Source organism: Nerophis lumbriciformis, linkage group LG27 (assembly GCF_033978685.3).
Source record: "Nerophis lumbriciformis linkage group LG27, RoL_Nlum_v2.1, whole genome shotgun sequence".
NCBI classification, from domain to species: Eukaryota; Metazoa; Chordata; class Actinopteri; order Syngnathiformes; family Syngnathidae; genus Nerophis; species Nerophis lumbriciformis.
Genome location: NC_084574.2, coordinates 36,806,633 through 36,819,301, shown reverse-complemented (window position 1 = coordinate 36,819,301; position 12,669 = coordinate 36,806,633). Strand labels below are relative to the sequence as shown.

General features: G+C 43.6%; 1 protein-coding gene across 3 annotated transcripts in view; it reads left to right on the top strand.

Annotated features, from left to right (window-relative positions):
* The window catches only part of ctnna2 (catenin (cadherin-associated protein), alpha 2), a 974,853-nt gene that overhangs the window by 850,541 nt on the left and 111,643 nt on the right, over nt 1-12,669 (top strand). The window lies entirely within an intron of this gene.

Sequence of the window (12,669 nt, the reverse complement as noted above, 5' to 3'; positions counted from 1 at the left end):
AAATCAGGAAAAGAGGAACCAGGAAAACTGGAACAGGAAAACAGGAACAAGGAAACAGGCAACAGGACACTGAAAACAGGAAACAGGAATCAGGAAACAGGCAACACAAGAGAGTAATCAGAAAGACAGGAACCAGGAAACAGGCAACAATAAACAGGAAACAGGAAAACAGGAAACAGGAAAACAGGAATCAGGAAAACAAGAATCAGGAAAACAAGAACCAGGTAAACGAAAAACAGGCAACAGGAAACAGGAAAACAGGAATAAGGAAACAGGCAACACAAGAGAGTAATCAGAAAGACAGGAACCAGGAAACAGGGAAACAGGAAACAGGAAAACAGGAATCAGGAAAACAGGAACCAGGTAAACGGAAAACAGGCAACAGGAAACAGGCAACAAGAAACAGGAAACAGGAAGACAGGAATCAGGAAAACAGGCACCAAGAAACAGGAACCAGGTAAACGGAAAACAGGAATCGGGAAACAGGCAACACAAGAGAGTAATCAGAAAGACAGGAAACAGGCAACAAGAAACAGGAAACAGGAAACAGGAAAACAGGAATAAGGAAAACAGGAATCAGGAAAACAGGAACCAGGTAAACGAAAAACAGGCAACAGGAAACAGGAAACAGGAATAAGGAAACAGGCAACACAAGAGAGTAATCAGAAAGACAGGAACCAGGAAACAGGAAAACAAGAAACAGGAAACAGGAAAACAGGAATCAGGAAAACAGGAACCAGGTAAACGGAAAACAGGCAACAGGAAACAGGAAACAGGAAAACAGGAATCAGGAAAACAGGCACCAAGAAAGAGGAACCAGGTAAACGGAAAACAGGAAACAGGAAACATGAAAACAGTAGACAGAAAAACAGGAACCAGGAAACAGGAAAACAGGAATCAGGAAAACAGGCACCAGGAAACAGGAAACAGGAAACAGGAAAACAGTAATCAGGAAAACAAGAACCAGGAAACAAGAAACGGGAAAACAGTAGACAGGAAAACAGGAACCAGGAAGCAAGAAACGGGAAAACAGGAGACAGGAAAGCAGGAACCAGGAAACAGGCAACAGGAATAAAGGAAACAGGAAAACAGGAGACAATCATCGAGCCCTGACTAGAGGGTGAGGCAGGCATGAATAGCAGCCTGATTGGCAACTGCAACCAAGTGTGCCAGGCTGCCAGGGACAGGTGAGGGCTCAGGGAGACATGCAGGAAGTGGAACTAAAATACGAGCGTTGACAGGAAATAAACACAAACACACAGGAAAACCCAAACATAACCAAGCTGTCAGTGCCAATTCTGACAATCAATCAATCAATCAAAATGTATTCAGGTAGTTCTTAATCACTAAGGCCTCAAAGGGCTTCACAAACCATATTTTATACCTAAGTAGTAAAACCTTAAATTGTACAGGAAGCCAGCGCAGGTGAGCCAGTGTAGGTATATACAGTGTATATATATATATATATATATATATATATATATATATATATATATATATAGATATATATATATATATATATATATATATATATATATATATATATATAGATATATATATATATATATATATATATATATATATGTATGTGTGGGGAAAAAAAATCACAAGACTATTTCATCTCTACAGGCCTGTTTCATGAGGGGGTTCCCTCAATCATCAGGAGATTTTAATGGGAGCATTCACATACCATGGTTTATATAGGGCACAGAGTGGGTGGGTACAGGCTGGCGTAGGGGCGTGGTGATTGGCTCATGTGTTACCTAGGAGGTGTTTCCGTCTGTGGCGGCATGCTGTTACAATTTCGCTGCGCTTGTTGAGGGATGACAGGTCTGGACGGTAAATAATAAACAGTTTCTCTTTCAAGCATAGGTTGCATCTTTTATTACCACTATTGTAAGGTGTGCTGGATGCAAGAATTTGCCATGTTATTGAATATTCAACATTATTGTCTTTGAGGTCCCAAATGTGTTTGCTGAGTTCTGTGGTATTCCGCAGGTTTTGGTTCCTGAAAGAAGCCTTGTGATTGTTCCATCTGGTTTTGAACTCTCCCTCGGTTAATCCTACATATGTGTCGGATGTGTTAATGTCCTTGCGTGTTACCTTAGATTGGTAGACAACTGATGTTTGTAAGCACCCCCCGTTGAGAGGGCAATCAGGTTTCTTTCGGCAGTTGCAGCCTTTGTTGGTTTTGGAGTCGCTCTGTCCGGGGGCCGACGGCTCATTTGCAATTGTTTTGTTGTGGTTTGAGATAATTTGTCGTATATTGTTCATACAGCTGTAGCTCAATTTAATGTTGTTCTTGTTGAATACTTTTCTTAGGGTGTTGTCTTTGGGAAAGTGTTTGTCAATCAGATTGAGGAATTTGTGTCCAATGTTAGGTGAGACGTTTTTGCTGTATGGGGGGTTGTATATATATATATATATATATATATATATATAGGTATATAGGTATATAAAGGTATATACAGTATAGGTATGTGTATATATATATATATATATATATATATATATATATATATATATATATATATATATATATATACATAAATGGGTGAAACTGCCCAAAGAAAAGTGTGCCAAGCTTTTGGCATGGACTTTAAAAAGACTTGAGCATACATACAAATTAGCATTGTACGGTATACTAATAAACTACTAATTAATTAAAAACGGTACTCAACTGCTTCTGAAAAATACCGGTAATTTTTTTTAACGTACATGACATTACATGACATTACATTGCTGGTAAAACGAGCAGACGCGCATATTAGGCAACACACGGAGTACTTACAAGCAGAAACAGAGTGGAGATAGAAAAGGGAGAATGGACACATTTTGGCTTCAAAACAAAAGAAGAAGTTGAAGCTATTTATAAAGACTGAAGTGCTGCTCTGCAAGAGAAGCTTGACTCTTGCTCTAGTTAGCTAACGGCTAACATCCATCTGCTGTTGGCAGTGTTTTAGCTACTTCTAAATCACTAATCCTGGCCTCCGTGGTGACAAATAAAGTAAGTTTCTTACAAGTACCATTATCACTGCAGGACGAGGAATAGCTAAACATGCTTCACTACACACCGTAAGAGAGCTAACAGTCACCGCTAACAGCAAGCTAGCACTCCTCAATGTAAACAAATGCTGTGGGTGGATCTACACAGACATCCACTGTATTGATACCAAGTACACGAGCCATACATAGTCCACACCACAATAATTATGCGGATATTTTTTATTTTATTGTTTATAAAATCAGGAAATACGTCCATGGACACATGAGGACTTTGAATATGACCAATGTATGATCCTGTAACTACTTGGTATCGCATCGATACCTAAATGTGTGGTATCATCCAAAACTAATGTAAAGTATCAAAGAAGAGAAGAATAAGTGATTATTACATTTTAACAGAAGTGTAGATAGAACATGTTAAAACAGAAAATAAGCAGATATTAACAGTAAATGAACAAGTGGATTAATAATCAATTTTTACAGTTTGTCCTTTATAATGTGTACAAAATAATATGTGTATAAATGACACAATTTGTTACCGCATATGTCAGCAGACTAATTAGGAGTCTTTGTTTGTTTACTTACTACTAAAAGACAATCCATCCATCCATCCATCTTCTTCCGCTTATCCGAGGTCGGGTCGCGGGGGCAGCAGCTTAAGCAGGGAAGCCCAGACTTCCCTCTCCCCAGCCACTTCGTCCAGCTCCTCCCGGGGGATCCCGAGGCGTTCCCAGGCCAGCCGGGAGACATAGTCTTCCCAGCGTGTCCTGGGTCTTCCCCGTGGCCTCCTACCGGTCGGACGTGCCCGAAACACCTTCCTAGGGAGGCGTTCGGGTGGCATCCTGACCAGATGCCCGAACCACCTCATCTGGCTCCTCTCGATGTGGAGGAGCAGCGGCTTTACTTTGAGCTCCCCCCGAATGGCAGAGCTTCTCACCCTATCTCTAAGGGAGAGCCCCGCCACTCGGCGGAGGAAACTCATTTCGGCCGCTTGTACCAGTGATCTTGTCCTTTCGGTCATGACCCAAAGCTCATGACCATAGGTGAGGATGGGAACGTAGATCGACCGGTAAATCGAGAGCTTTGCCTTCCGGCTCAGCTCCTTCTTCACCACAACGGATCGATACAGCGTCCGCATTACTGAAGATGCCGCACCGATCCGCCTGTCGATCTCACGATCCACTCTTCCCCCACTCGTGAACAAGACTCCGAGGTACTTGAACTCCTCCACTTGGGGCAAGATCTCCTCCCCAACCCGGAGATGGCACTTCACCCTTTTCCGGGAGAGAACCATGGACTCGGACTTGGAGGTGCTGATTCCCATCCCAGTCGCTTCACACTCGGCTGCGAACCGATCCAGCGAGAGCTGAAGATCTTGGCCAGAGGAAGCCATCAGGACCACATCATCTGCAAAAAGCAGAGACCTAATCCTGCAGCCACCAAACCAGATCCCCTCAACACCCTGACTGCGTCTAGAAATTCTGTCCATAAAAGTTATGAACAGAATCGGTGACAAAGGGCAGCCTTGGCGGAGTCCAACCCTCACTGGAAACGTGTCCGACTTACTGCCGGCAATGCGGACCAAGCTCTGGCACTGAGCATACAGGGAGCGGACCGCCAAAATCAGACAGTCTGATACCCCATACTCTCTGAGCACTCCCCACAGGACTTCCCGAGGGACACGGTCGAATGCCTTCTCCAAGTCCACAAAACACATGTAGACTGGTTGGGCAAACTCCCATGCACCCTCAATGACCCTGCCGAGAGTATAGAGCTGGTCCACAGTTCCACGACCAGGACGAAAACCACACTGTTCCTCCTGAATCCGAGGTTCGACTATCCGGCGTAGCCTCCTCTCCAGTACACCTGAATAGACCTTACCGGGAAGGCTGAGGAGTGTGATCCCACGATAGTTGGAACACACCCTCCGGTTCCCCTTCTTAAAGAGAGGAACCACCACCCCGGTCTGCCAATCTAAAAGACAAGTTCTATCTTATTTAATTTTTTTTTTTTTAATTTGCAATAAGCAACGTATGCTTAATGTATCATAAGATTTTCTGTTCAAATTAAGCCAATCAGGAATTTTTGTTGTTATTTAAAAAAAAAGTATCAAAAAGTGTCGAACTACATATTGTTACCGGTACTGGTACCAAAATATTGGTATCGAGACAACCCTAATGCAAACACTCACGTTTTATTCGTATTCTTTTATAAATTTGCAAAAAAAAATTGTACTTATGTGGAATTGTGTGTAGAATTATGAAGGCGAAAATGGATGTATTCCCTTTTGGAAGAAGGCTGTAACATAACAACATGACAGATACTTGTATTTAAAGGCCTACTGAAATGCGATTTTCTTCTTTAAACGGGGATAGCAGGTCCATTCTATGTGTCATACTTGATCATTTCGCGATATTGCCATATTTTTGCTGAAAGGATTTAGTAGAGAACATCGACGATAAAGTTTGCAACTTTTGGTCGCTGATAAAAAAGCCTTGCCTGTACCGGAAGTAGCAGACGAGTAGCGTGACGTCACAGGTTGTGGAGCTCCTCACATCCGCACATTGTTTACAATCATGGCCACCAGCAGCGAGAGCGATTCGGACCGAGAAAGCGACGATTTCCCCATTAATTTGAGCGAGGATGAAAGATTTGTGGATGAGGAAAGTGAGAGTGAAGGACTAGAGGGCAGTGGGAGCGATTCAGATAGGGAAGATGCTGTGAGAGGCGGGTGGGACCTGATATTCAGCTGGGAATGACTAAAACAGTAAATAAACACAAGACATATATATACTCTATTAGCCACAACACAACCAGGCTTATATTTAATATGTCACAAATTAATCCCGCATAACAAACACCTCCCCCCTCCCGCCAATACAACTCAAACACCTGCACAACACACTTAATCCCACAGCCCAAAGTACCATTCCCCAAAGTCCCCAAAGTTACGTACGTGACATGCACATAGCGGCACGCACGTACGGGCAAGCGATCAAATGTTTGGAAGCCGCAGCTGCATGCGTACTCACGGTACCGCGTCTGCGCATCCAACTCAAAGTCCTCCTGGTAAGAGTCTCTGCTGTCCCAGTTCTCCACAGGCCAATGGTAAAGCTTGACTGTCATCTTCCGGGAATGTAAACAATGAAACACCGGCTGTGTTTGTGTTGCTGCAGCCGCCCGCAATACACCGCTTCCCACCTACAGCTTTCTTCTTTGCCGTCTCCATTGTTCATTGAACAAATTGCAAAAGATTCACCAACACAGATGTCCAGAATACCGTGGAATTTTGCGATGAAAACAGACGACTTAATAGCTGGCCACCATGCTGTCCCAAAATGTCCTCTACAATCCGCGACGTCACGCGCTGACGTCATCATACCGAGACGTTTTCAGCAGGATATTTCGCGCGAAATTTAAAATCGCACTTTAGTAAGCTAACCCGGCCGTATTGGCATGTGTTGCAATGTTAAGATTTCATCATTGATATATAAACTATCAGACTGCGTGGTCGGTAGCAGGGCCGGCCCGTGGCATAGGCCGTATAGGCAAATGCTAAGGGCGCTGTCCATCAGGGGGCGCCACGCCAGTGCCACAAATGTTGGGGAAAAAAAAAAAAAAAGTTGGTACTATGATCTCTAAATACAAAAAATAATCCCACGGGGATAGGTTGATTGGCAACACTAAATTGGCCCTAGTGTGTGAATGTGAGTGTGAATGTTGTCTGTCTATCTGTGTTGGCCCTGCGATGAGGTGGCGACTTGTCCAGGGTGTACCCCGCCTTCCGCCCGATTGTAGCTGAGATAGGCTCCAGCGCCCCCCGCGACCCCAAAAGGGAATAAGCGGTAGAAAATGGATGGATGGATGGAATCCCACGTTAATTAAAATGCAAAGTAAAGCCTATTTAATAGAAATATTATTTGTTACAACATATTACGCCCTGAAAGTGTACCTAATGTTGTGGCCCTGCAGTCATTCACAACTCCTCCAACACGAACATTACGGTTTTTGCACTTTTTGGCTTCTTATGAAATAACTTTTTTAAATAGATTCAATCTTGCACGTGGAACGTTTAAGTGTGGGCTTTAGTTGATATAACAATTCTACGGCGGGGGTGCAGGAGGCGGGGCTACTGGAGCCTCAGCCAGTGCGTCTTTTGCAGCCGTTTTATGATCGCTCAGCACAATAAATACGTTACACACATACAGTTGTTGACAAAATACACTGTACATTATATACCTCAGCTAACTAAACTATGGAAATGTATAATATAATTCATATAGCAATACGGTCTCACTGCACAGCAGGCCAGCAGTTAGCCGAGTCCGGAATCCATGTTGAGGCACTGAGTGACGTGCCTCAACTGGCTGCTGTTCACCGCACCGTCTCTTCTCAGTATTTGAACGGCAAATGTGAAAATTCAGCGATTTTGAATAAAAATAATCTAAAACTGGTGAAATTAAATGGAAAATAACTTTATAGTATAATCACTGGATACATATGACAATTTAATAAAAATTTTTTCTTTTTGCATTTTTTTTCTTTCCATGATGGAAAGAAAAAACTTTTTTTACTTACAACTATACCAGTGACTACACATCACTGGTATAGTTGTAAGTAAAAAAAAAAAAGGTCAAAGACAAAGCTATTCGGGTTCTTGTGAGTATATACAGTACACTTCACTGCCGATGTGGGGGGGCGCCACCTAAAATTTTGCCTAGGGCGCCAGATTGGTTAGGGTTGGGCCTGGTCGGTAGTAGTGGGTTTCAGTAGGCCTCTTTATAAATAAAGTTGATTTGATTTGATTTGATTTAAAGGTATTTATTGTCTCATGCCTCTCACGATGAATACAATTGATTCCCCGAACAAATATGACATTATTTTGGAGAATGTCAGCTTTATTCGTGCCTTGCAGGTCCTTTTAGCCGCAACAAGAAGGCTGAATAACAAAACGACAGCAGCCGCCCGACTATTATAGCGCACACACTCTGAAATGAGACTATCTGCATTCTCCCAGCCGAGCTGGCCCTTCTCTCGTCAGCGTGTAATTCATTTATTCAACTTTATGCAGGCTGGAAGCTTTCCCGGTGCGGCTCATGAAAAAAAAAAAAAGGAAAAAAAGAAAAATCTAATTATGGAAAATAATTTGATGCTGGTAAATAATGTAAAACAGGCAGCTTTGAACTTCTGCGGAGCAGATGGATTCATAATCCCGTCCATGTTGAAAATCCCTCCTATAAGGAAGCAACTTTCCTTGCCGTCTGGCTGGAGCATGGAGGTGCAGAATGTTCATGGCAACAGTAATAGTTCCTGTGCACCCTTACAGGCTTTGGTTATTGTCCTCCCTTTTAAGCCCAGAAAAAGCTCCTTATTTTTTTTATTTTTTTTGATTCAGAAACCTATTTGCCACAGTACTTGTAATGTTGATGTATAATAAAATAAAAAAAAGATGATGAAACTCTATGTCCTAAATGCAGTGTTGGGACTAACGCGTTACTGTAACGCCGTTAGTTTCGGTGGTAACTAGTAATCTAATGCGTTATTTTTTTATATCCAGTAACTCAGTTACCGTTACTACATGATGCGTTACTGCGTTATTTTACGTTATTTTTTAATGTAGTATCGGCTAGAAACAGAAGAAGTGTCGTCCTTCTGTCTCACAAGGAAAAGAAAAGGCGTGCTTTCCTCGACCGAGGAGCGGAGCGCAGGGGAGACGTTCCTCCAGGGCCAATATGTACTTCGGGGCTAACACCCTTCACTTTACCCGGCAGTGGGTCTTTACAGCTCCGGACTCGAGGGTGAATGACGAGGCCGGCGGTTTGTTGCAATTTTGTGACTTTATTGGTGTCTTACACGCAGCCATCCACCAAGCTAGAGCACCTGCACGCATCCACTGTTGCGCTCCCTCACCTCTCTCGCCCACTCACTCACTGACGTCACTCACCTCACATGCTGTCATTTCTTAAAGGGCCACACACACACACACACACGCTACTCTCATAACAACTAAAAAGACATCATGGCGAAGCCAGAAGTCGAGTTTCTTAACATGGATACATTGTCACTACTTTTCTTTTGTCGAGCACAAAGAAAATAACATTTTCAATCAATCAATCAATCAATCTTTATTTATATAGCCCTAAATCACAAGTGTCTCAAAGGGCTGCACAAGCCACAACGACATCCTCGGTACAAAGCCCACATACGGGCAAGGAAAAACTCACCCCAGTGGGACGTCGATGTGAATGACTATGAGAAACCTTGGAGAGGACCGCATATGTGGGTAACCCCCCCCCCTCTAGGGGAGACCGAAAGCAATGGATGTCGAGTGGGTCTGACATAATATTGTGAGAGTCCAGTCCATAGTGGATCCAACATAATAGTAAGAGTCCAGTCCATAGTGGGGCCAGCAGGACACCATCCCGAGCGGAGACGGGTCAGCAGCACAGAGATGTTCCCAGCCGATGCACAGGCGAGCGGTCCACCCCGGGTCCCGACTCTGGACAGCCAGCACTTCATCCATGGCCACCGGACCTGTGCCCCCCCCCTCAAGGAAAAGGGGAGCAGAGGAGAAAAGAAAAGAAACGGCAGATCAACTGGTCTAACAGGGGGGCTATTTAAAGGCTAGAGTATACAAATGAGTTTTAAGATGGGACTTAAATGCTTCTACTGAGGTAGCATCTCTAATTGTTACCGGGAGGGCATTCCATAGTACTGGAGCCCGAATAGAAAACGCTCTATAGCCCGCAGACTTTTTTTGGGCTCTGGGAATCACTAATAAGCCGGAGTTCTTTGAACGCAGATTTCTTGCCGGGACATATGGTACAATGCAATCGACAAGATAGGACGGAGCTAGACCGTGTAGTATTTTATACGTAAGTAGTAAAACCTTAAAGTCACTTCTTAAGTGCACAGGAAGCCAGTGCAGGTGAGCCAGTATAGGCGTAATATGATCAAACTTTCTTGTTCTTGTCAAAAGTCTAGCAGCCGCATTTTGTACCAACTGTAATTTTTTAATGCTAGACATAGGGAGACCCGAAAATTAGTTAAATGTAAGTTGTGTCTTGGATCAAAGATCCCATCTACTTAAAGTTAAAGTGACAATGATTGTCACACACACACTAGGTGTGGTGAAATTATTCTCTGCATTTGACCCATCACCCTTGATCACCCCCTGGGAGGTGAGGAGAGCAGTGAGTAGCAACAGTGACCGCACCCGGGAATACTGCCCAAAACAGCAATTCAAATCTGCTGAAACAGCTACATAAATGGTAAATGGGTTATACTTGTATAGCTTTTCTACCTTTTTCAGGAACTCAAAGCGCTTTGACACTGTTTCCACATTCACCCATTCACACACACATTCACACACTGATGGCGGGAGCTGCCATGCAAGGCACTAACCAGGACCCATCAGGAGCAAGGTTGAAGTGTCTTGCTCAAGGACACAACGGACGTGACTAGGATGGTAGAAGGTGGGGATTGAACCAGTAACCCTCAGATTGCTGGCACGGCCACTCTCCCAACTTCGCCACGCCACATAAGCAACATGCTTTGACGAAGCTAGTAAAGAGAGACACAGACTCCGATGCCACTTCACCTCCACCTAAGGATTTTAACGGAGGGACTGGTAGCCAGGACAACATTGATAGAGCCATTGCAGCGTATGTGCTAGAAGACATGCAGGCTATTTCTACAGTGGAGTCACCCATTTTCTGGCAGCTAAATAGCATGATACCGGCATCAAACAACAAATGGCCCAGAAAACATGTTCCAAGTACCTGGACAGTGAGTACATAAACATGGAAAGCGAGCTAAAGAAAACACTCCAAACTCTGCCTCTGCTCATCATTGAAGGTACACACTGTCAATTCTCTTATATACTCTTTCATTCTAGACTTCTAGAGTGTTTGATTATCACATCACTCTAAATGTATAGACTATAAAGTTCACAAACATAAAGAGGGATGCTAGTGGGCCAGGCCAATCTTTCATTTTCTCTAAACTAAAACTGGGGAAATGTGTAGAGTCTTCTGGGCTTCAGTACAGTGTTGATCTCCTGAAGACATGATTTTATTTCACAATTCCTTGAGAGAGAAAAAAATGCCTGATTAAGCTTTGTGTATGTCATGTGTGCCTTCCTTGGGTGAAGCCAGCTTTACAGCTATGTTGTTATTACCGTATTTTCCGCACTATAAGGCGCACCTAAAAACCACAATTTTTCTCAAAAGCTGACAGTGCGCCTTATAACCCGGTGCGCTTTATTACGATTCATTTTCATAAAGTTTCGATCTCGCAACTTCGGTAAACAGCCGCCATCTTTTTTCCCGGTAGAACAGGAAGCGCTTCTTCTTCTACGCAAGCAACCGCCAAGGAAAGCACCCGCCCCCATAGAACAGGAAGCGCTTCTTCTTCTACTGTAAGCAACCACCCGCCCCCGGAAGAAGAAGAAAAAACGCGCGGATATCACCGTACGTTTCATTTCCTGTTTACATCTGTAAAGACCACAAAATGGCTCCTACAAAGCGACAAGGATCCGGTTCATAAAAAGACGCAATCTCTCCATCCGCACACGGATTACTACCGTATTTCACAGCAACTGATATTCCTGTGAACCGCACTGTGGAACGGGAGCACGTACGGTGAATATTCGCACCACAGGGAATGAGAAGTCATCCTTCACTGTGGTTCTAGCTTGCCATGCTAACTTCCACCCATGGTGATATTCAAAAGGAAGACCTTGCCAAAAGAGACCTTTCCAGCCGGCGTCATCATAAAAGCTAACTCGAAGGGATGGATGGATGAAGAAAAGATGAGCGAGTGGTTAAGGGAAGTTTACGCGAAGAGGCCGGGTGGCTTTTTTCACACAGCTCCGAAGGCGAACACACCTTCACTAAGACGGGCAGACAGCGCCGGACGACATACGCCAACATTTGCCAGTGGATCGTAAATGCCTGGGCAGATATTTCGGTCACAACTGTGGTCCGAGCTTTCCGGAAGGCAGGATTCACAGAACTGCTGCACAACAACAGCGACACTGAATCCGATGACTTCGACGAGACGGAGCCGGCCATTTTTGGATCCCACGCTTGCGCAACTTTTCAATTCGGACACCGAAGACGAAGAATTCGAAGGATTTACGAATGAAGAATAACTTCAGAAGGTGAGCGCTATGTTTATTTTGTGTGTTGTGACATTAACGTTCGAGCAACATTATGTTGCTATTGCTCTACACCATTTTGAATTTTACTATGTTTGTGATTGCACATTTGCGTACATTTTGGGACAGAGTTGTTAGAACGCTGGTTTTCAATATATTATTAAAGTTTGACTGAACTATCTGACTGTTTTTTTGACATTCCCTTTAGCGCAGCGTAGGCGCGGCTTATAATCCGGGGCGGCTTATTGGTGGACAAAGTTATGAAATATGTAATTCATTGAAGGTGCGGCTAATAATCCGGTGCGCCTTATAGTGCGGAAAATACGGTATGCGGTTTGTTACTTATGTATGTTATGTTGCAGCTATTTCAAATAGTTTTGTCAATTTGTTGTGGCCTGAAATAAATTGGCCCTTTGAAACATATCTTTGTCTTTGTGTGTTGTATGTAGAGCACATTGCTTAGCAGAGTTGAGTGATGCAAATGCATGTCAAGTTGATCAACA